Below are 24,147 nucleotides of genomic sequence, written 5' to 3'. Positions count from 1 at the left end.
AAAAGACACTCCCCAAAGCCCGCAAGCTGGGGCCTCACCACTGGATATAGTTTAAGGTCATATCCAGGACCTGAATAAGTGAAAGGCGGAATGTCCAATGTTGGGTGAATACCACAAAACAAAAAAGAAATCCACCCAATAAACATCACAATAACATTTATTAGGTGGGTTTCTATGAATATGTTGTTTAATTTTCTATTTTTAAGCAATTATCCAGACTCCAAAGATGTGGCTCTCATATCAGACATTTTCTATTGTTCTCACATAACACTCGATGCTACTTGCTTTTCGAACTGAATAAAAGTTTTAAAGTTAGCTAAAACACTAAAAACTTATCCATCATAGAAAAGTAACTTATCTTGCCTTTGGTAACATTTATATACTTGTTTTTTTTGTTTTTTTGTTTTTTTACTACTTTTTCGTTTTATTGTCTATCATAAGAAATTGTTTCTGAAGTTTTCGCCCTCTTTCTCTCTTATAAAAGAGTGTATTCCGAGAACACTACCCCAAACTTTAAATCGATCTTGTTTCTATATTCACATATTACTAAAAACAAGAGGAGTTACTCTTCTACCTATCTGGCTAAGTTTTTGGCACTTATTTTAAAGCGTTTACTTAGTTTGAAACACAAGTAGTACTGAATTCGTCAGTTAAAATAACAAGATGGAGCGATTATGGAGACTCCAAAGATGAGTATCTCATGTTCCCCAAGATCGAAAATGAAACAAAATACTTATAGAAACTCACCGAATAAATGTCATAGTGACATTTATTGAGTGAATTTCTATCAGTATTTTAGTTAAAACACAAAAAAATTATCCAACTATGTAAAAGAGTAACTTATCTTGCCTTTGGTAACATTTATTTGTTACATATTTGGTTTATTGGCCACTTTTTCGTATCGTTATCTACACTAATAAATGCCCATAAAATTATATTAGTGACTCCATATTTAATTAAAAAATAAAAGGAACAATGTTTTCTCTTCAAAGGAAACAATATGTCAAATACGAACAATGATTTGGCATAAAAAGTAGTTTGGCTGGTTAAAAGGGGATGCTAAAACTGTCGGAACAAGTACCAATTTTTCAATTTTGACCCTTTAGAAGTCCCTTTTTTTATGAAAATCGATTAAGAAGTTTTCCACGTGTCTGAATGCCCTATTTACGAAATTTCAAGTCTCTAGATCAAAAATTTGTTGAGTATATAGGTTAAAAAGTGTCTCCTCTCTCTCTTTTACACACAGACATTCTCACTTTTATAGACGTATAGATTGTATGCTAAAAGGGGCAAATTATTTTAAATGCTATAGTTTTTGTCATGGCTGATGGAACGAGAAGAACATGTCACTCCCATGAAGTTAATAAACAGGTTCCGTTCAAAATTCTGCCCAGATTCCAGTGTTCGACAAAATACACCTGAAGAAGGTCGGAGCTTACATCGAGCGAAACATTGTGAAAAGTTACACTCAAGATGAGAACATTAGCTCGGAGAATCCAAATAATACGAATAACCAATCCTCATCTTCAAAAATTCAGAAACGTGATTATAAGGCGCCTTTCAATTTCTTATATGAACACTTAATGGCATATTAAAAGATTTCACTTTTTTTATTAACCGTTTATGACCTGAATTATGATGTAGATGATTAAAAATATTTGTTGTTAATGTTAGTTAGTTTAAAGGGTAATGACACTATGATCTTAAAACTTTTTCACTATAGTGATTATGAAGTTCAATAGTTAAACTACCACTGAGAATGTTTGCATTTCATAAACTTACTTTGATTATTATCCATAGTGTTTGAAAAATATTTATTAATGACAGAAAACGAAATTCTCCACTCTCTGAAACAGACTGAGGTATACTAAATGTAAGTAATGGATAGTTGCAATCTGGAGGTAGTTGTCATCTACGCAGATAGTGAACTAATACGTATAAGGCGTGTTTGAATCAATTTCCACTTTATGCCGTTATAATCATTTATTCTCGACTGAACGAATTAGTTCAACCAGGTCATAAACGGTTAATATTGAAAATTTTAATACGATCAAGTAATTTTCCAATTTATCGATTTTTTTTTTTTTTTATTCACGGTTATTAATATTTGGTCAACATCACTTCCATTACCAGTTCCTAAGATAATACAACCCATGCTTCATCACGAAAGCACCCTCTCAGAGGATATCCACTGCCTATGAAGAGAAGGAAAGTTTTAACAATTTATTTGATTTCATCCCAGACATCAGGCCTTGTTTTTACGCAGGCTCTGAAACCAACAAAGTATGGGCTATTTTTTAATGACCTGTTTCCTGCTGATTGAGATTAGGGTTAAAACGTTCTGTGTAGTCCTAGAAGGTTCATCCTCTCAGGCCGTTACCTCCCGGCTTTCGAGAGGGAGTCAGTTTATTGCTTACTGTCTGAGGAATAGGGAATGCCGACAGGACGGCCCAAGCAATTTTTAAATGGCCACAATGCTCCTCCTTTAGGAGCGCTGGCTTTATTTACCCCTCCTTCCTTATCTTGTGTCACATCTTCCTGTGAAAGGGAGGAAGTAAATATCGACATCAAGCATCAGAAAGGGCAGGAGCCATACTATCATCGCAACTCTTCAATCATATTCATATATTCAGATAATTATGACCACCATTGTACTGTCAGATCTGTTTATATTTACTTCAACAAATGAACATTTTTTTAATAGTTTGTTTTGAGAACAACCCCCTCCCAGAAATACCAGCTCCAAAGGAACTGTCCCCCACTCTCTATCCTCTATCTATATTTAGATTCGCTATTTTCCTGAGGTTCAAACAATTTCTATACAACATAACTGATACTGAAAAATAATAATGAAAAAAAAAAAAATGTTTTATTTTCGTTTTCATTTGTACATAGCCACTCATGCAAAAGAATGGCCGAAAATTAAAATAAATAGCAGCGCAGGGTTAAATGGCAGAAGCTGTTCTGATTGGACAATAATTTACAAGATTGTCCAATCCATGAATAACCTGATTAATGCATCTGTATTTTTTTTTGTTGTTGTTGTTGTTTTTAAGGAAGAAAAACATTTTTTTTCATTATTTATTTAACTGCACAGGCATTTGTTGGTCTGTCAGGAATTTCAAATATCTCTACAATTATATAAAAGTCACCTTGTGCGTATGAGTTCCTTCCTCATAAGTTCTTAAACGGCTAAGCCTATCTTTTACAAATTTCACACAAAGTTAATTTATATTTCTGGCAGTGTTTTTAGATAAGTTTTGTACAGCATGTAAAATCGAAAAAATCCGATCCTAAAAATAATCTTTTTTTCTCTTATACATAAAAAGAATTTTTACAGGGGAATATTTTACGTTACACTGGTGTAAAATATTCCCCCTGTAAAAATTCTTTTTTATCTATAAAAGAAGAAAGACTATGTTTAAGATCGTCAAGCCCAAACACCAGCTGACGTGATATTATAAATAAACATAGATGGAATTTGATGAACGACATTATCATTATTATTTTTAAAAAATTTTCTTGCGAATTAGTCTACCGGGCAAATTATTCCTCACAATAGAGGATTGATTCTATAATAATACATATGAAATCTGCACAAATTAAAATATCATGTTTAAGCGTATTGTATGACTGGGGAACACTGAGTGTCTAGCTAGTTATTAACTAAATTTCTGATGCTTTTTTAATTTCTTAATCTATTCTTTTTTGAAAAATGACCCAATGCAACATGTAAGAAAAAATTGGCAGAGAATACATATGCCTTGTAAGAAAAATCTGCAAGACAGCTTACAAATAAAACCAAGATAAGTCTTATTAATCAACTTGCCATGTGATACTCCATAGCTTCGACATTACAGACTGGCCACAACAGAACTTTAACAGAATAAAGACAAAAGCAAGAAAAATATAGAATAATGTATAGGAACCTATATACCGTCCATTGGACAAAACAGGGGAGGGTAGAGCGGTAGCACTCGATATATCTAAGGCTTTTGACAGGGTATGGCACGATGGTCTTCTAAGGAAAATCAGATCATATGGTATCACCCGAAGATTACTTAAAGTAATTAAATCCTTCTTAGATAAGAGAAAAATCCAGGTTGTCCTCGACGGCCGTACATCTAAACAATATGATATAAATGCGGGAGTACCTCAGGCGTCTATTCTTGGACCTTTATTATTCCTGATATTCATAAATGACCTCCCTGATAAAATTGTTTCGGAGATGGGTATATTTGCTCATGACACCACTCTCTATAACAGGCATGAGGGAAAAACAAATGAACACATATCTAAGGAAATGGCAGAAACACTAGAGAAACACTCAGATCACTCGTGGAATGGGGACAAAAATGGATGGTCACATTCAATGATGCCAAGACTATGCTTGTTTCCTTCAATAATTACAAGAAACCTTTAGCACCAATAGCAATGGCCAAGAACACATTACCCGAAAATACTTCCTTTAAACTCCTCGGCCTAACGTTTACAGGGAACATGAACTGGAATAGATATATTGAGAGCATTGCCAAGGCTACTGTGAAGAAGGTGGGCTTTCTCTACCATGCTAGAAAACTACTCACGCTTGAAAGTATCCTGTACCTCTATAAGGCCACCATTCGCCCATGTATAGAGTACTGTTGTCACATTTGGGCTGGTGCAACTGCTACTTATCTCTCACTCCTGGACAAGGTTCAAAAGGGAGTCACGAACTTGATAGGTCCTGAACTGTCATCTAGGCTTCAGCATTTTATCGTCCAATCAACGAAATGTTGCACCCCTCTGCCTGTTCTACAAGTACTTTAATGGTGAATGCTCCAACAAACTACAAGCACTTGTACCCCCTGGATGTGAATACTCCCGACAAACCCGACAAGCAGCTAAATCCTACCCCTTCACAGTAGAGATCTCTAGGTGTAAGAAAGCCTTCTACTCCAACAGTTTCTTCCCCAGAACGGCTGGACTTTGGGATTCTGCTTTCCCAACTGTACTGACATGCAGAAGTTCCAGTGTAATGTGAACAGACATCTTGCTACTCATCTCCCTTCATAATACCCCTGCAACTTATGTCCCTGAGAGTAGCCTCCTACTTCAAAGTGGCACTGTGCCTTGTTTGGGGTGAAAATTGAATAAAAAAAATTTTTTTTTAACTACCAATGCTGTTTCTGCCGTGCGAGTAGGAGATATGAAATTAACCATCAACATCGAGTCACCATTTTTAGCACTGACGATCTTCCAAAACCCAATATGACAGTACAGCAAAAAAGAAACAAGAGCCAGTAAAGCAACCTACATCCCAAAACTGGCCAAAACTTTTAGAAAAGATTCTCACAAATGAGATAGAAACACCAGACAAGCATGCCACAGAAATAACCCGAAAGAGCCGACAGAAATACACCAAGAACTTCCATAGGAGAAAAGTGGAATCAACAAGTTGCCAAAAGTGGCTAATCACTTTCACCGCCAACGTTTTGATCTTCACTTTGCCTTATTTGAAATAAATGACTCTCACCTTCAGGTAGCTGTCTGCTTTGATAAGCTTCTAGAAAGCACTTTAATTCCAGACCTGAAATAGATGACTTAGATCAAATCTTATTGCTAAGGTTGTTAGAAAAATGGTTGGATCATTCTACATCTCCAGAAAGCATCACACTCCCGGCACAATCCTCTCCCTATGTAAGAGTCAGATACATCCTAATATGGAGCACTATTATTGCCACATCTGAGGAGGTGCCGCCCAGAACACCTTTTTGTGCCTTGACAGAATACAATGCCTTCAAAATCTAGTGGGGGAATGTTGTCTTCTCTTCTCACAGAAGAGGCATTGCTAGTCTTTCTCTACTCTATCATTATTTTCATGGTAGGTGTTCGACTGAGCTCCAATCCATCGTTCTCCCCTGTAAAGCATTTACAACAAAAACTCCCCAACTTTGATAAACTTTTAAGATTGACCATCACTCCAAACCTCATATAGAAGACTTACATCAAATCTGTTGCTAAGGTCACCAGAAAATGGCTGAATCTTTCTATCGCTCCAGAAAGTATGACACGTCCTAAGATGGAGAAATGTTATATCTGGAGGAGGTGCCACCGAGAATACCCTTTCGTGCCTTGACAGAGTACAATGCCTCCGAAATCTACTGGGGGAATGTTGTCTTTTCTTCTCTCCAGCCTCTTTCTAACAGAAGAGGCTTTGCTAGTCCATCGTTATTTTCATGACAGATGCTCGACTGAGCTCTAATCTATGGTTTCCCCTTTAATACATTCACATCAAAAACTCGTCCACTGTAAGTAATTGTATTTGGATAGATAATACCTTCTACAGCGATAGAGTGATCTAACCATTTTTCCAGCGATCTTGGCAACAGATTTGACCTTTGTGAGATAATAGCATGCTATTATCTGTGTGTGTAAGTATATATATATATATATATATATATATATATATATATAGGGTATTAAGAAAAAAGCAATAAACTTTAGCATGATTGCAACATTCCAACTTCCGGTCATTGAATACTCTGTTTACTAGGTATACCTGCGATCATGGCATCTATAGGAACTTAATTTCCTTTAATTCTTGTGTTCATTCCTGGTGGCCTTGACGTAGGATAATAACCTACAAAGTTAAGATTGACTTTGCGACCGAGTTTAAATCTCCTGACCAGCAATAATTATCACTTCCTACATTGATGATTGCGTAAGCATGAAACTCTAGTGTAGATGGCGGCAACCTTTTGAATTGTGAAGGCCAAAAAGCTATGGAAGCACAAAATAGATACAATACTTCCGCTTACGTATATATTAGGACAAAATAAGATATTTTATGTTAATATAATTTTTTCAAACATATTTATGTTTTTTTTTGTTTTTTTTTTCAAATATAGTTACTGTATTTTTACTTTATTTTGTACTTTATTTAAATAGACTTGATTCAAATATACTTCATTTTAACCTGCATAATCTATTACGATTGTTGCCGATTTATAATTAAATGTTTCGGCAATATCATCTATTGGATTCGTACTTGTTATGTTGTTTGAATTTAATGGGTTTTTTTAACATATGTGTAATATTCGCATTTTGAAACTGTTAAACTATTTTCTGTTGCACAATCACCTTTTTGAAACTGTTAAATTATTTTCTGTTGCACAATCACTTTTTAAAACTGTTAAATTATTTTCTGTTGCACAATCACCTTTTAAAACTGTTAAATTATTTTCTGTTGCACAATCACCTTTTTGAAACTGTTAAACTATTTTCTGTTGCACAATCACCTTTTTGAAACTGTTAAACTATTTTCTGTTGCACAATCACTTTTTAAAACTGTTAAATTATTTTCTGTTGCACAATCACCTTTTTGAAACTGTTAAATTATTTTCTGTTGCACAATCACCTTTTTGAAACTGTTAAACTATTTTCTGTTGCACAATCACCTTTTTGAAACTGTTAAATTATTTTCTGTTGCACAATCACCTTTTTGAAACTGTTAAACTATTTTCTGTTGCACAATCACCTTTTTGAAACTGTTAAACTATTTTCTGTTGCACAATCACCTTTTTGAAACTTAAATTATTTTCTGTTGCACAATCACCTTTTTGAAACTGTTAAACTATTTTCTGTTGCACAATCACCTTTTTGAAACTGTTAAATTATTTTCTGTTGCACAATCACTTTTTAAAACTGTTAAATTATTTTCTGTTGCACAATCACCTTTTTGAAACTGTTAAACTATTTTCTGTTGCACAATCACATTTTTAAAACTGTTAAATCTGTAAAAGTGTGACACATTCATTGTTTTATTGTCATGTCCCATAAGTAAATATATCTTTTAAATATCTAAACAGTTTGACACATTATATAAGATAATAACGTAAGTAAACATAGTTATTTGAGAAGATATGCGATTAGAAAAGAAAAAAAATCAATTTATAAAACGTTTATATATTTTTATTATAAGTGGGATGTAAAAAAAATGAATGCCATACAACATAAGAAAATGAATGCAGCAATTTACCAAGAGAGCAAAAGTAGGTATCATTACAGTGCCATATTTGAATGATACATTAGCGTTCATTTAGCATGTGAACACCGTTAATCCAGAATATAGGAATTATCAGAGTACAGCCAATCAAAATGAGCAGAATTAGTCCAGTGAGACTTCATTATTTTCGAATCGGAAAGATTACATTATGTCTATGAGTTTATGATGTAGTAACAAAGGGTGCAAGCAAAATATATGTATAATGTGTATATTTCTGGCAGTGTTGACTGGGGGCTGTAGGAGGACTTGATGTTTAAAGTGGAAAATAGGAACTACTTCTTCTAAAGATGGTTGCGATTGTGATGATGTTGCTCCTAGGATGAAATGTAAGATTTTATTATAACAACAAAATGTCTAAAATGTCGTTCTAAAGTTACATCAGATAGTGACTAATAGTCTATACATAAATTTGTATAAGGCATCTGTTGTTGTAAACCTACAGTATCTTGGTCCAGAGGGGAATTTCTGCAATCAAAATATTATATATGAAGATTAAAATCTCATTCGATGCCGCCATATTTTCTGAAGATCACATTGACATTTAACAAGAATTCCTTCTTGTTTTGTTGTTGTTTTTTTTTTTAATTTTTCTCTTAAAAGATAACATATTTGCTTTCAAACTATAAGTTCATATTTGTAATTTCTTTTAACAAAACAGAAAGAAAACAATGGCGAAATATCAACAAGCATTTTTTTTTTCATATCAATTTTTTTGAAATGTTGTTTCCATAGTTGAAATCTCATTAAAACCATAATTTTTTGAAGCACAAATGAAAGAGAAAACTAAACTGACAAAGTTGCAACTAGTTACAAAATGCAATTAAAAATATTTAAGATCATATAATGAAGATATTGAACTAAGCCTGAACCTTGGTAATAAAACCATTACAGCAAAAATATGTGCAGTTTGAAATTTTAATTTAAAAAAAAATCTTATTTTGAAAACATAAAATGCATCCTGAAACTTGGTAATAGGAAAATATCATAAAATATTAAATTAAGCTCAAAACTTAGTAATATGGAAATATGATAAAAATATCAAATTAGGCCAAAAATTTAGTAATCAAGCCAAAACACAAAAAAGGAGGAAATCAGAAAGAAAGTGAATGAAAAGGCTGATTAAAATATTTAAGATAAAGTATTAAATTAAGCCATAAAGTTTTTAATGATGAAAGTAGTAAGCCAAAAAAATCAAATAAAGCTTGAAAATTAGTAATCAGACGATAAGATAAAAGGGATGCATTCAGTTACAGTTTAATGAAAAATCTTATGAAAATATTAAATTAAGCCCGAAACTTAGTAATACTGAAAATATTAAATTAAGCCAGAAACCTTGTAATGATAAAAATATGAAATTAAATTAGGAACTTTTGTAATGATAATAATATTGAATTAAATCAGAAAGTTTGTAATGATGAAAATATTAAATTAAGTCCGAAAATAATTAGTCCATATCACAAAAAAGAATGCTCCATGTTAAAAATTTAAATAAAAATTTTTATTTTAAAAACAGAAACTTTGTAATGATTAAAATATTGAAATAAACCAGAAACTTTGTAATTATGAAAATATGAAATGAAGCCAGAAACTTTGTAATGAAAATATTAAATAAAACTAGAAACTTTGAAATAATAAAAATATTAAATTAAATTAGAAACTTTATAATGAGTACCTTTATAATGGTAAAAATATTAAATTATGCCAGAAACTTTGTAATGGTTAAAATATTAAATTAAATCAGAACTTGTGTAATGATAAAATAAGTCAAAAACTTTATAATGATGAAAATACTAAATTAAATCAGAAACTTTATAATACTGAAAATATTAAATTAAGCCAGAAACCTTGTAATGATAAAAATATAAAATTAAATTAGAAACTTTTGTAATGATAAGTTTAAATTAAATCAGAAAGTTTGTAATCATGAAAATATTGAATTAATCCAGAAACTTTGTAATGTGAAAATATAAAGTTCAATTAAAAACTTTGTAATAATAAAAATATTCAATAAAGACGGAAACTTTATAATAATTATATTAAGCCAGAAACTTCTTAACAATGAAAATATTAAATTGAGCCGGACTCTTTGTAATGGTGAAAATATTAAATTAAACTAGAAACTTTGTAATTATAAAAGTATTAAATTAAATCAGAAACTTTGTAATAATAAAAATATTAAATTAAATCGGAAACTTTGTAATTATAAAAATATTAAATTAAATCGGAAACTTTGTAATTATAAAAATATTAAATTAAATCAGAAACTTTGTAATTATAAAAATATTAAATTAAATCGGAAACTTTGTAATTATAAAAATATTAAATTAAATCGGAAACTTTGTAATTATAAAAATATTAAATTAAATCGGAAACTTTGTAATTATAAAAATATTAAATTAAATCGGAAACTTTGTAATTATAAAAATATTAAATTAAATCAGAAACTTTGTAATTATAAAAATATTAAATTAAATCAGAAACTTTGTAATTATAAAAATATTAAATTAAATCGGAAACTTTGTAATTATAAAAATATTAAATTAAATCAGAAACTTTGTAATTATAAAAATATTAAATTAAATCAGAAACTTTGTAATTATAAAAATATTAAATTAAATCAGAAACTTTGTAATTATAAAAATATTAAATTAAATCAGAAACTTTGTAATTATAAAAATATTAAATTAAATCAGAAACTTTGTAATTATAAAAATATTAAATTAAATCGGAAACTTTGTAATTATAAAAAAATTAAATTAAATCAGAAACTTTGTAATTATAAAAATATTAAATTAAATCGGAAACTTTGTAATAATGAAAATATTAAATTAAGCCAACAACTTTGTGATGATGAAAATATTAAACTAGAAATTATATTTGTGAATTTTTTGACATGAGGATCGATTAAATTATGCAATACTAAAAAACATGAAAAACAATCGTAGCCATTTTTATATGCACAATGGCGTTGAAACTATTTCTGCCTTTCTTTTTGTCAAATTAGGTACAGTTTTATGTGAAATTATCAATTTCGAGAATTTTGCTGAGAATCTTTGTGATCCGAGTTATTAACACGGTCAGAGATTCCAAGATATTTCAGCGATGGAGAAATGTTTTAAAGGAAAATGGAACTCTAGCATGTTGGCAGACTACTGCTGGAATATAAAAAAGAAGGATGACACTGAACACAAAAGGGTTAAGAGGACAAATGTTATTTTAACTGACAATTCTGTGTTTTTTATTTACAACCAATAATAATAAAATATGATTTCTAGTACATAAAAACAAGACCTAATCTGGAGAAATAAAGATCAGATTTACTATGAGAATATTTTTCTTACACCGGAACAAATCTCATGTGGTATGTACTTTTTTTTTTAGCCTGAAATTTGTTGCACAGTGTTATTAGACAGAGCAACATGAAATTTGTTCCACAGTGTTATTAGACATAGCAACATGAAATTGGTTGCACAGTGTTATTAGACATAGCAACATGAAATTTGTTGCACAGTGTTATTAGACATAGCAACATGAAATTGGTTCCACAGTGTTATTAGACATAGCAACATGAAATTGGTTGCACAGTGTTATTAGACATAGCAACATGAAATTTGTTGCACAGTGTTATTAGACATAGCAACATGAAATTGGTTGCACAGTGTTATTAGACATAGCAACATGAAATTGGTTGCACAGTGTTATTAGACATAGCAACATGAAATTTGTTGCACAGTGTTATTAGACAGAGCAACATGAAATTTGTTCCACAGTGTTATTAGACATAGCAACATGAAATTCGTTGCACAGTGTTATTAGACATAGCAACATGAAATTCGTTGCACAGTGTTATTAGACATAGCAACATGAAATTTGTTCCACAGTGTTATTAGACATAGCAACATGAAATTGGTTGCACAGTGTTATTAGATATAGCAACATGAAATTGGTTGCACAGTGTTATAAGACATAGCAACATGAAATTTGTTCCACAGTGTTATTAAACTTAGCAACATGAAATTGGTCTCACAGTGTTATTAGCCATAGCAACATGAAATTGGTTGCACAGTGTTATTAAACTTAGCAACATGAAATTGGTTTCACAGTGTTATTAAACTTAGCAACATGAAATTGGTTTCACAGTGTTATTAAACATAGCAACATGAAATTGGTTGCACAGTGTTATTAGACATAGCAACATGGAATTGGTTGCACAGTGTTATAAACCCATAGCAACATGAAATTGGTTGCACAGTGTTATTAGCCATAGCAACATGAAATTGGTTGCACCGTGTTATTAGCCATAGCAACATGAAATTGGTTGCACAGTGTTATTAGCCATAGCAACATGAAATTGGTTGCACAGTGTTATTAGACATAGCAACATGAAATTGGTTGCACAGTGTTATTAGATATAGCAACATGAAATTGGTCTCACAGTGTTATTAGATATAGCAACATGAAATTGGTCTCACAGTGTTATTAGACATAGCAACATGAAATTTGTTCCACAGTGTTATTAAACTTAGCAACATGATATTGGTTGCACAGTGTTATTAAACATAGCAACATGAAATTTGTTGCACAGTGTTATTAAACATAGCAACATGAAATTGGTTTCACAGTGTTATTAAACTTAGCAACATGAAATTGGTTTCACAGTGTTATTAAACTTAGCAACATGAAATTGGTTTCACAGTGTTATTAAACATAGCAACATGAAATTGGTTGCACAGTGTTATTAGACATGGCAACATGAAATTCGTTGCACAGTGTTATTAGACATAGCAACATGAAATTTGTTCCACAGTGTTATTAGACATAGCAACATGAAATTGGTTGCACAGTGTTATTAAACTTAGCAACATGATATTGGTTGCACAGTGTTATTAAACATAGCAACATGAAATTTGTTGCACAGTGTTATTAAACATAGCAACATGAAATTGGTTTCACAGTGTTATTAAACTTAGCAACATGAAATTGGTTTCACGGTGTTATTAAACTTAGCAACATGAAATTGGTTTCACAGTGTTATTAAACATAGCAACATGAAATTGGTTGCACAGTGTTATTAGACATAGCAACATGGAATTGGTTGCACAGTGTTATTAGCCATAGCAACATGAAATTGGTTGCACAGTGTTATTAGACATAGCAACATGAAATTGGTTGCACAGTGTTATAAACCCATAGCAACATGAAATTGGTTGCACCGTGTTATTAGCCATAGCAACATGAAATTGGTTGCGCAGTGTTATTAGCCATAGCAACATGAAATTGGTTGCGCAGTGTTATTAGCCATAGCAACATGAAATTGGTTGCACAGTGTTATTAGACATAGCAACATGAAATTGGTTGCACAGTGTTATTAGCCATAGCAACATGAAATTGGTTGCACAGTGTTATTAGCCATAGCAACATGAAATTGGTTGCACAGTGTTATTAGCCATAGCAACATGAAATTGGTTGCACAGTGTTATTAGACATAGCAACATGAAATTGGTTGCACAGTGTTATTAGCCATAGCAACATGAAATTGGTTGCACCGTGTTATTAGACATAGCAACATGAAATTGGTTGCACAGTGTTATTAGCCATAGCAACATGAAATTGTCAAACTCGGGAATCTTTCTGTCAATATCTGCATGGAATTACGAACAGAATCTTTGGTTTAAACCACGAGAGTAGTTTGCTTTCGTTCTGTCAGCCATGACTGGGTAGAAGTCCTTAGTAATTCGCAATTGTATTTTGTAGTGTCCACCGCACTCAGAATTTAAGCTTCAATATCCAAAAGAGTGTAACTTTACAACTGAATTTTACCAATTACTTTATCCACTACGTCGCAGGTCCTTGCATTCTAAATTCTGTGCAGATTCCCAAGTTCGACAGAAAGATTCCTCAAGTTCGACAAAATACACCTATTGAAGGTTAGAGGTTAAATTAACTGAAACACTCAAGATGAGCGCAGTAGTTTGAAGAATCCAAATACAAACATTTAAATCAATTGTAAATTTGCAAATATATAAATATATTGCATTTTTTAACCATGTGTTTTTTTTTTTATTTATTTCAATCAACGTTCACATTTTTTATCCATTTCTAACATTTGTTAAATGAACAAAAGTATGATACTCGCAGTTAAATAATTTTGCTAGGCTCGAAGGATTACATAATTGTGAAATAACTAAGCACTTTAAATGTAGTTAAATCAAAATATACTATTTTTATTTAACAATGATGTGTACTGATCAAAGATTTAGGTCACAAAACCAAAACCACTACTACCATTCTCTTCAGCACTATATTAAACCTTCCTCTTCCCTACAGTATAAAAGACAATTCTCACTCCTTAACCCTTCCTTACACCTAGTCACCTTGCTTACTGACTCCTCCCCTACCAGCCTGCTGCTACCATCCAAGTAGAGCATGCTGATGCCTTTTCAATGAGAACGAGGCAGAGTTCACCGAGTCGACGTCCAGTACACACGTGTTTTGACGACTGCTATACTCATGTCATCTTACCATGTTCGCAGTGTTAACAGAAAATAAAATAATCCTTCAAATTAGTATTTGTGTTGTGTCTTATTCAAACGAGAAAACAGCAAATATTACAGATGCAACCCATGAAAACACGTATGTCTATAAAAAAACAGAATTTTACATAAAATTATTTTAAATGTCCGTAAAGATAAAAGGGTAATTTCAAAAAGGCTAGCAAATATATCCCCCCCCCCCCCGCAATCGTATATTTTTGCTAGACTGGGAGAATTATATGATTGTGAAAGAAACAATACAAGACGTAGTTAAAACAAAACAGTTTTGAAAATAATTTCCAACTCTATTGTCAATATTTACCCATTCATTCGATTTTTTTTTTTTTTATTTATGTTTGAATTTATGTTTGGAAACATAACGTAAATCATAAATCTATGACGTCACATCACAGCTATAATTATTTTGTTAATCTAAGCTCTATTTATAAGTCGGGAATCGTATTGGTTATAATACCTCAACTTATACATTCGTGAGCTGAAAGTTTCATCTCTTTGTTGCAGATATCGACGGTGTGAGACTAATAAAGCAATCCCCTGTCATGGACGTGCATCAGAAGCAGAGATGCATCATTGAATTCTTGGGAAAATTGCATTGAGAGTGATGGTGACTTTGTAGAAAAATATATTCTGGAACACAAGAGGCTGCTCGTTTTGATGTGACCACTCTCGTCTTCGTAGTTCTTCAACTTTTTTCAGTAAAAGAAAAAAAGAGATTTTCCTTTTAGAACAACCCTTGTATTAATGTTTATCCGTTCATTTACTTCTTTGTTTTTTATCACTTACGTCATGTTTCCAAACATGAATTCAAACGTAAGTCATAAATCTATGACGTCATGCCAAAGCTATAATTATGTGGCGCTTCTACAGTATTGGGATGAGGTTTTGTAGTCGATAAATGGAGTTTTCAGATAAAAAAAAAAACAACGGTTTCAACTGATTTTTTTGTCAATTCTAATAAGTTACAATGGTAGTTTCCAAATTATGCAGTCGAAATTACCTGAATATTACTGAATTATTAAAAAAAAAACTTTAATCATGGTACAAGTGAAAAATTGCGGCCATCTTGTTTAAATCGAAACAAAATTACCTCTGCTTTGAACTCTCCTGTGTCTTATGATCGTTTTCATCAAATTCTATTTTTTTTTTTTTTTTCTTTAATAAATAATTTTCTACCCTTATCGATTTTCGTAATTTTTGGATATAATCATCTTAAAAATACGAGGAATAAGTAGATACCCTTGTTTCCGTGTGAAATTCAGTATTGCGATTTCCAAAGTTTCGCCCCAATAGTGTAGAAGCGCCAATTATTTTGTGATGGTAATGTTTTAATTTCTATTTTATAAGAACAATCATGTTTGTTGGTAGAACCCAAGACTAAAGACCTCAAGGTTTCGGTTTCTATTTCCGGTCATGGCACATTTATTTGGTATTTATTATTTACTAAGGTATTTATTATCGACTAAGGTTCTGTTATTACCTGCCCAGGCCTACGCCTGGTTAGCAACAGCAGACTCTGTGGTAAACCGAACTAGATGCAGAATGCCATTGTCTCAAGAGACAGAAGGTTGCCATTATTCATTGACTATTAATGCAATATTTTTTTTATTTCTAAAAGTAGTAAAGATAACTGATATTTTAAAATGAGACAAATTTATATTTATTATGTTTTAAAAAATTATGACTGACGAACAGACAGACAAAATTTCACTTTATACAAAGGTCTATACAACATTTAAACTGCAAGTGTGAATCTTGGCATATTTCAAAGATGTAATCAAACACACAGACAACTGCCCTTTAAATTTAGATTTTCAAATGTTCTCATTGTTTTGGAAACGATTCTGTAAACAGGAGACTTTGATGGTATGGTCACTTTAACAGAATGAACGAGAGTTGTTGGTGGTTAGTAGATGCAGAAGAGTTGAGGTAAGAGAGTTTGCAGAGGAAGGTTTAAAGAAAACATGAGGAAATATGGAAAGGATAGCTTTTAGATAAATATGAAACAAACTGATAAGGATGGAGTTGGGAGAGATACAAACTCATTCATTCTTTCATTCTTATGTGTGGTTAGACATCTATTTTATAAGTTGGCATGTGTTGGACGACTTTTAGAAATTACCTTCCAAAGTAACCCATCTCTGGCTAAATCTTATTTTTGTATCACACTAGCAGGGAGACCCGATGTCGCCCGGGATTAAATGATGATCAACAAATGTTTCACACTCGCATATTTTTATTGTCATCGAAATCCGTGAAATCAGCCATTTTTCAATCAAATCGATTGATTGCTTACCCTAGTTGGGTGTGGCGAAAGCTGTGAAAATGAGGGCTTACCGTTCAAACGACCTAGATGTGCGTGTGTACTTTGTCATCGCTGCGAAGCTAGGATAGGAAAAGAATTCCAAGATGGCGCCGACAGCGTTTTGTAATGGTACGATCTCGGAAACTCTCGCAAAATCTCGTACATATATGCAAATCAGTTGGTCTTCGACAACTATAAATTCAGGTCGTTTTGGAAGGCAAGGAGCAAGGAAAGAACGGGCGGTTGGTAATTGTGTACGCTGGCTCGTGTTGGTGGCGTGTCACTGTGTCTGTGTGTGTACTGATCGGACCGCTTTCCTGTCCCTTGGACTTTGAATTTGTTTAGATTGGACTTCAACTTCATTTGGGAACCCATTGAGGTGCAACAGGAGGAAGCTTCCCATGCCTCCCTGCACTAAGTCCACAACATACTGTGGTCTACATGGCACTGTAAAAACTCTATTGTTGATTTAATATAATTATTTTTATATAATGACTTAAATTAAAGTTTAAAATGCAAAAGTCAACTATCATGGTTCAATTGTAGTCTAAACAGACACGTTCATTTCGACCGTGCCCCTGTCATATCAAAGAAGTTATTGTTAATTTTATATGCCGGACCTTTCTACTTGTGTGGTAATAAAACTTCTCAAATGCACTTGTGATGTTAGGCTGTATAAGGAGTTAACTTTAGTCAAAATCACCTGCTCCTTCTTGCATCAGATTTTTTCAGTTAACGATTATCGATACTTATCAAAGACATTCTGATACAAAACCTAACTGTCAGATATATAAGGTCCAGTTGTGTAAAATTACATAAAAATCGTCCCAGCCGTTTCGGAGTCCATAGGGAACGAAATCACACAAGCAAAGTTCTTTTTATATGATAGATAGATAGATTTCCACTCCTTGAAACTTAACTTTTCTCTTCTCTTTTTTCTTTCCTCTCCTCCACCAAAACTTTCATCCTTGCTATCTTGTTTCACCCATCTACCCATCTGAAACACTTGGTTTACACAACACTAAACACTATCAATAATTCCCCCCACTCTTTATCTGTGCCTAAACCTAAACGTAGATTCCATGAACAAAGCTTCTTTCTTAGAACTGCACGCCTGTGGAATTGTCTTCCGTTTTCCTGCTTTCCGGCTGACTACAATATGGTTGTGTTCAAGTCTAACGTAAATAAGTTCTTGATGAGCCGTTCCATATAAGTTATCAAATTTACCAAATTTTCATTACTACTGATTACTATATTGTCCAATTTCTACTGTACACTCTTTGACCCTTATCCTTGAGTGGCCTCTTGGCCTTGATAATGTGGTGATGCCTATGTAAAAAAACAAAAAAAAAAAACAAAAAAAAAAACTTTCCATCAAATATTTTTCAACCTGAATTTCGCTTGCTGTACGATTTCCAACATTTTGTGTATATATATATATATATATATATATTTTCACTTCTATATAAATAAATGCTTCTTTTAAGACAAAGTTTCATAACTGAAACGAAATAGTGGAATCTGCACAAGCATGCTACCGTGTTAATTTTCACTGTTCTATTTAGTTTGTTTGTTGCTGATAAACTTACTAGCTGACAGTCCGGGATTGCCCGATCGTACAACACGCTTAAATATGATATTTTAATTTATATAGATTGCGTATGTATTATTATAGAATCAATCCTCTGTTGATTATATATATTATGAGGAATAATTTGCCCAGTGGACTAAACCCCCCCCCCCGAAATAAATAAAATAATAATGATAATGCCCTTCATCAAATTCCGTCTGTGTTTGTTTACAATATCACGTCAGCTGATATTCATGCTTCACGAAGAATGCACTGCAAAAGTCACTTCTGAATTTTAAAATATGCAAAGGAAGAAATGATTTGTGGCGATTTTAAATAGTGCTTTTTTTTTATTGGAAATTGAATTTATTAATAAGAAAAAAAAAAAATAAAAGTGGTAAGGTGTACCCGAGTTTGAACAGGGGATCATTCAATTTGTAGTCGAATGCTCTACCACTAAGCTATATCTACAGATTATAACAAACCTGTTTTTTGTTTTTTTTTTTAAAGAAGAAATGATTTTCTGAGATTTTATTATCTTCCTTGGCCGGTGTAACGTAAAATATTCCCCTGTAAAAATTTTTTTTTTTTTTTTTTATCTATGAGAGAAAAGCTATTTTTAATGTCGGATTTTTTCGCTTTTCGATACTTATCGGAAGAATTTATATACAAAACATATCTAAGAACACTGCCAGACATATAAATTAGCTCTGTGTGAAATTTGAAAAAGGTTCAGCCGTTTCGGAATCTATGAGGAACTCACACACACACAAAATGACTTTTACATAATAGTAGAGATAGAGATTCTTATCTACACCAACACATTCTCTCAGATATTTATTCCTTTAAACAAACTTTTCAACAGTCGGCTAAGAGAACCGCATCCAGAACACACCCTCCCCTCCCCTCTTTCACATCCTCCCTCTACTTCTCTCCTTCAAAAGTTAACCCGTGCAAGCCTGCTAGCGACTTGTGTGACCTAGATAAACCAGGTCATCCCACTGAACAAGCAAGGACGTAAATAAATTAAACAAATAAATGAATAATACATAGCAGTAGAAAAAAAGAAATAAAGACAATGAAATAGACATAGAATATACAAAATAAAAAAGCTTACGCTGAAGCAACAACTTATAAACTAAAAAAAAAAAAAATATATATATTATATATACAAAAAAAATATGAAAAGAAAAGAACAAAAAATATGTTAATTACCTAAAACACGCCTTACATATAAATCCCCTCCTTACATTTGCTCTGAGGCTCCACACAGCCATTCAATTCATTTTCCGCTCCATTATCTAGCATGTTTTAAATCGATCTGCCACGTCCACCATTTGAAAAGGGAATTTTTTCCGAAATATATTATGGATATTGTCACAGACATAACAAGTAAGACATTTGTATTTAATACAACTGAATAAATATATGTATATATAGACACATATGTATGTACTTATTGATTTGTAAATCGCCACTTGTTTTCGTCTTCCCTCACCAACACCGACTATATCTCATTCCTCACATTGTGATAGCCTTCTAAATCTCTACTACATACCTATACCACACAATGCTTCAAGCAAACTACAAATTAATTCTCAACTTTTAAAAAATTTATTAACCCTCAGTTTTTTAAAAAATATATATTTTTTCAATCTATTTCAGAAATATTTTAGATAACGTTTAACCATTTAGATTATTTGAATCGATGTTCTCAGCTCGGATGCTATTCTCAAAATGTTTTGGTTTGATGTAGCCTTCGACTTTCTTCAGGGGCACCTTGTCAAGCTCGGGAATCTCCATGTTGAACCCAGGGATCTGTACATAATTTCAAACTGAGTCCTTTATTTAATCCACTAGGATATACTGTTCTTCTTCTGCCAGCCATGACCAGGTAGAAGTCTTAAGTAACTTTTTTTAAAATTTTATTCTTAGTTAATACTGCCTGAAGTTGTAATGTAGTACACACGTTTTACACAACTGTTAACACGTAGACACCCTGGACCCACACGTTGTAGACTCAGTCGCAAAGAAGACAATAAATAGGAAAGGACTTTAACTCCTGTTTTTTTGCTTTTGTTTTTTTTTGTAACAATGACATTTATTTCCGGATACTTTCTACCCAATAAAACATGATCATGCTCCTTCTCTCTGACCTCGCAGACGTCCTCTGGTCTGTGCACACGGTTTTTTTTTTTATAGTCTTTTTTCTTTATCCCTATGGTAACATTATTTTGCATTTTGTATGCATTTTCGTGCACCTGTCCGTGCTCTGTTGCATGGTGAGGATTGGACCTTCAACCCCAGAAGACTGATTTTTGAAGTTTCCATGTGGAAAATCATATCCAAAATGAGAATAATCCAAATTATTGATCCTCATTCTAAATTCCATAAAGATTCCCGAGATTGACAAGATGTACAAAGTGCCTTCAATAAGTTTCCAGACTTTTTTTTTTGTACAAGCATTTAAAATTGCCGTAGACTTTTGAAAATTCAGTATTTTATTGCTATACATCTTATGAGATGACTGAACAATTTTTTCTGATTCCAGATTCAAATGAACATTACAGCAGGAATTGGAATACATCCGACTAAAGTCTGATTGTCACCTGGTGAATTTCAAAAATACAATCTGGACGTGAGAACACTTTACAAGAACAACATACAATAAAATTCTGTTTTAAACTTGGGGAAAAATGCCACAGAAACGTATGGAATGCTTCAGACTGCTTTTGTGTCATCTTGCATGAATAGAATATCAGTTTTTGAGTGGCATAAGAGATTCAAGGAAGGCAGAGAGTCTGTTAGGGATGATGAGAGGTGTGGGAGGAGTAATAAAGACAGAACACCAAAGTTAATTAGCCAAATAAAGAATTTCATGGATAAGGACTGTCGTGCATCTATACAGACAATAAGTGCACAGTTTGATGCCAGTGGGGGAACGGTACACGCAGTTATTCACGAGGAACTTAGGATGCAAAGATTTACACAAAGTTTGTCCCAAGAGTGTAGTTCACAACTCCATCTTTGTCACAAACAATTTGACCAAAATGGGCACAAAGACAGTTCTTCATCCCTCCAGACTTTGCTCCATGTGAGTTTTGGTTGTTTCCTAAGCTCAAGAAAGACCTTAGAGGCTGTCGTTATGAGGCAACTGAGGAGATGAAAGAGGCTGTGATGAGGGTCATTGACACGCTCACACAAGAGGACTTCCATGCGGCCTTCCTGAAGTTGTTGGAACTGCACAACAGGTGCGCTGCAGCTGAAGGAGATTACTTCGAAGGGGGTTAGAGTTTCATGTGTGTACTATCGATAAAAGTGCCCATACGAAAAAAATCTGGAAACTTATTTAAGACATCTCATACCTAAAAAAAAGTTAGAAGTTACATCGGCCAAAACGTTGTCACTATAAAATCAAAAATTGAAACTGTAGTCCAAATAATTCAAATAATATCTATCTACTATCCGCCATAAACAACAATTTACGTAAACTTGATTAATATATGAAATTAGTGGATAAATATGTAAACATACTAGTTAAAATAATAAAACAGACGGATCTATAAAGTCAACCGACATTTCGATCATGGAACTAATCTTTATCTACTACAAATCGAGATCGATTCTATATTGGAAATAACAGTTGTCTTTATAGAAGTGTTTGTGTTATTATTTTAACTAGCATGTTTACATACTTATCTACTATTCAATATTTCATAACGTGCTTTAAATTATTTCATTATATATATATATATATATATATATATATATAATATAAAGCTGAATGTCTGTGTGTGTGTGTGTGTCTGGTCACGAATAGGCTCCTATATGGTTGACTATTTTAAAAAACTGATTACATATAATGATAGATGTATCGAGACACAGGAATGGGTATGTTTGATCCTGCAGAACGGTGGTTCATTAAAATTATGGGGGTCTGCGTTTGCGCCTGGTCCACAAAGTATAAAAATAAAAATTTAAAAATTAAAAGAAAACGTTTACAAATGTTTTTTTTTATATAGATGTACATAAGAATACTTTGATAAGTATGTTTCAACTTAAATAGGGATGGTATAATAAAATTGTGGGGGTCTGCATTAGTGCCTGGCCTCCATAGAATGGAAATAGGCACAAACTTTAAAGACTTTTCGTATCTATCTGCGTAAGTATACTTTGATAATTATGTTTCAGTTTGAAGAAATATGGTATAATAAAATTATAGAGTGTTCGTTCGCGCCTGCCCTCCATAGAATGGAAATATGTCACAAAGTTTAACAAGTTTTTTTTTAATATAGATCCACAGAATATTGTGATGAGTGTTTCAGTGTGAACAGGTATGGTATAATAAATTATGGGATTTATCTATTTTATTTTTACTTTCATCATATTTTGCTTTGGTTTTGATACCCCCGAATTCAAAGCTATCTCTTTACAACCCTTCCTTTTCATAACCTATCATACTTTAATAAATCAGAGTCCATTTTCTGTAGGCTGTTTTTGAACCCAGTCAACGACGGGTACTTTTGCTAGTATATATATATATATATATATATATATATATATATATATATTGTTTTAACAAAATCAAGACATCAAGGAATAGATTGATAGCAACAAATAGTGTATTTCATCGTTAGTTACAATTGTTTCAAAACTATTCGGACAAATTCAAACCTTATGTCGTTTGAAAATTTTCACAAGAACAGCCTTTCGTCAGACGTATTGAATAAAAAAAACACTTTAACAATAAACAATATTGAATCCATTTCCCTTATAAGGAAAAACATGAGAAAATATTTTACCCACATCTCATCCTTCCAAAGTTTTTTAAAGATATATATATATATATATATATATATATATATATATATATATAAATCTTAGTTGTTTAGAAAACAATATATATGACAATTTTATAATCTTGTAAAAGAAAGAAGAAAGAAAAAAAGGCTACTAGTTCAAAAAGATTAAGACCAAACTGCTTTCCTTTAACGATAACCAAAAACTCTTTCTCAACCACCGATTGCCATGACAAATAGAACCCTATCTGAGAGCTGATCTTTCAAACTCCTCAGCATAGCATTCACAAGTAATATAAATTAGAACAAATACATTGAAGACATTGCCAAGGCTTCTGCAAAGAAGGTAGGCTCCCTCTACCGCACTAGAAAATTACTCACACCTGAGTATCTTATAACTTTACAAAGCCACAATTCGCAAATGCATGGTGTATTGTTCCCATACTTTAGCTGGTGCATCTACCACTAGTGTCTCCCTCTTAAAACAGGGTCCAAACAAAAGACTTCAATATAATAGGTCCCACACTATGGACCAAGCTCCAACCTCTGTCCCATCGCTACTATGTTGCATCCTGTGCATATTTTACAAGTACTTAAATGGAAAATATGATAAAGTCATAGTACTTGTGTCTCCTTGACGTACACACCCCTGACAAGCAGCAAAATCCCACCCCTTCACTGTTGAGGTTTCTAGACGCCGGAAAGCCTTCTACTCTAATAGTTTCTTTCTGCAAACTGCTAAACTTTAGAATTCCCTCCCTATTTCCTGCTTCTCTGACAGTACTAACCTGCTAAATTTAAATGTAATGTGAACAGGCATTTCGCTGCTCAACTCCCCACAGTCCTCTGTTAAACACTATCCCAAATGCTTTTTA

General features: G+C 32.6%; 1 protein-coding gene across 7 annotated transcripts in view; it reads right to left on the bottom strand.

The window, feature by feature from the left end:
• LOC145263069 (uncharacterized) overlaps positions 1-24,147 on the bottom strand; it is a 531,947-nt gene that overhangs the window by 127,872 nt on the left and 379,928 nt on the right. The window lies entirely within an intron of this gene.

This window comes from Euprymna scolopes, chromosome 38 (assembly GCF_053919585.1).
Source record: "Euprymna scolopes isolate OS-2025 chromosome 38, ASM5391958v1, whole genome shotgun sequence".
NCBI classification, from domain to species: Eukaryota; Metazoa; Mollusca; class Cephalopoda; order Sepiida; family Sepiolidae; genus Euprymna; species Euprymna scolopes.
This window is presented reverse-complemented; position numbering and strand designations above follow the sequence as displayed.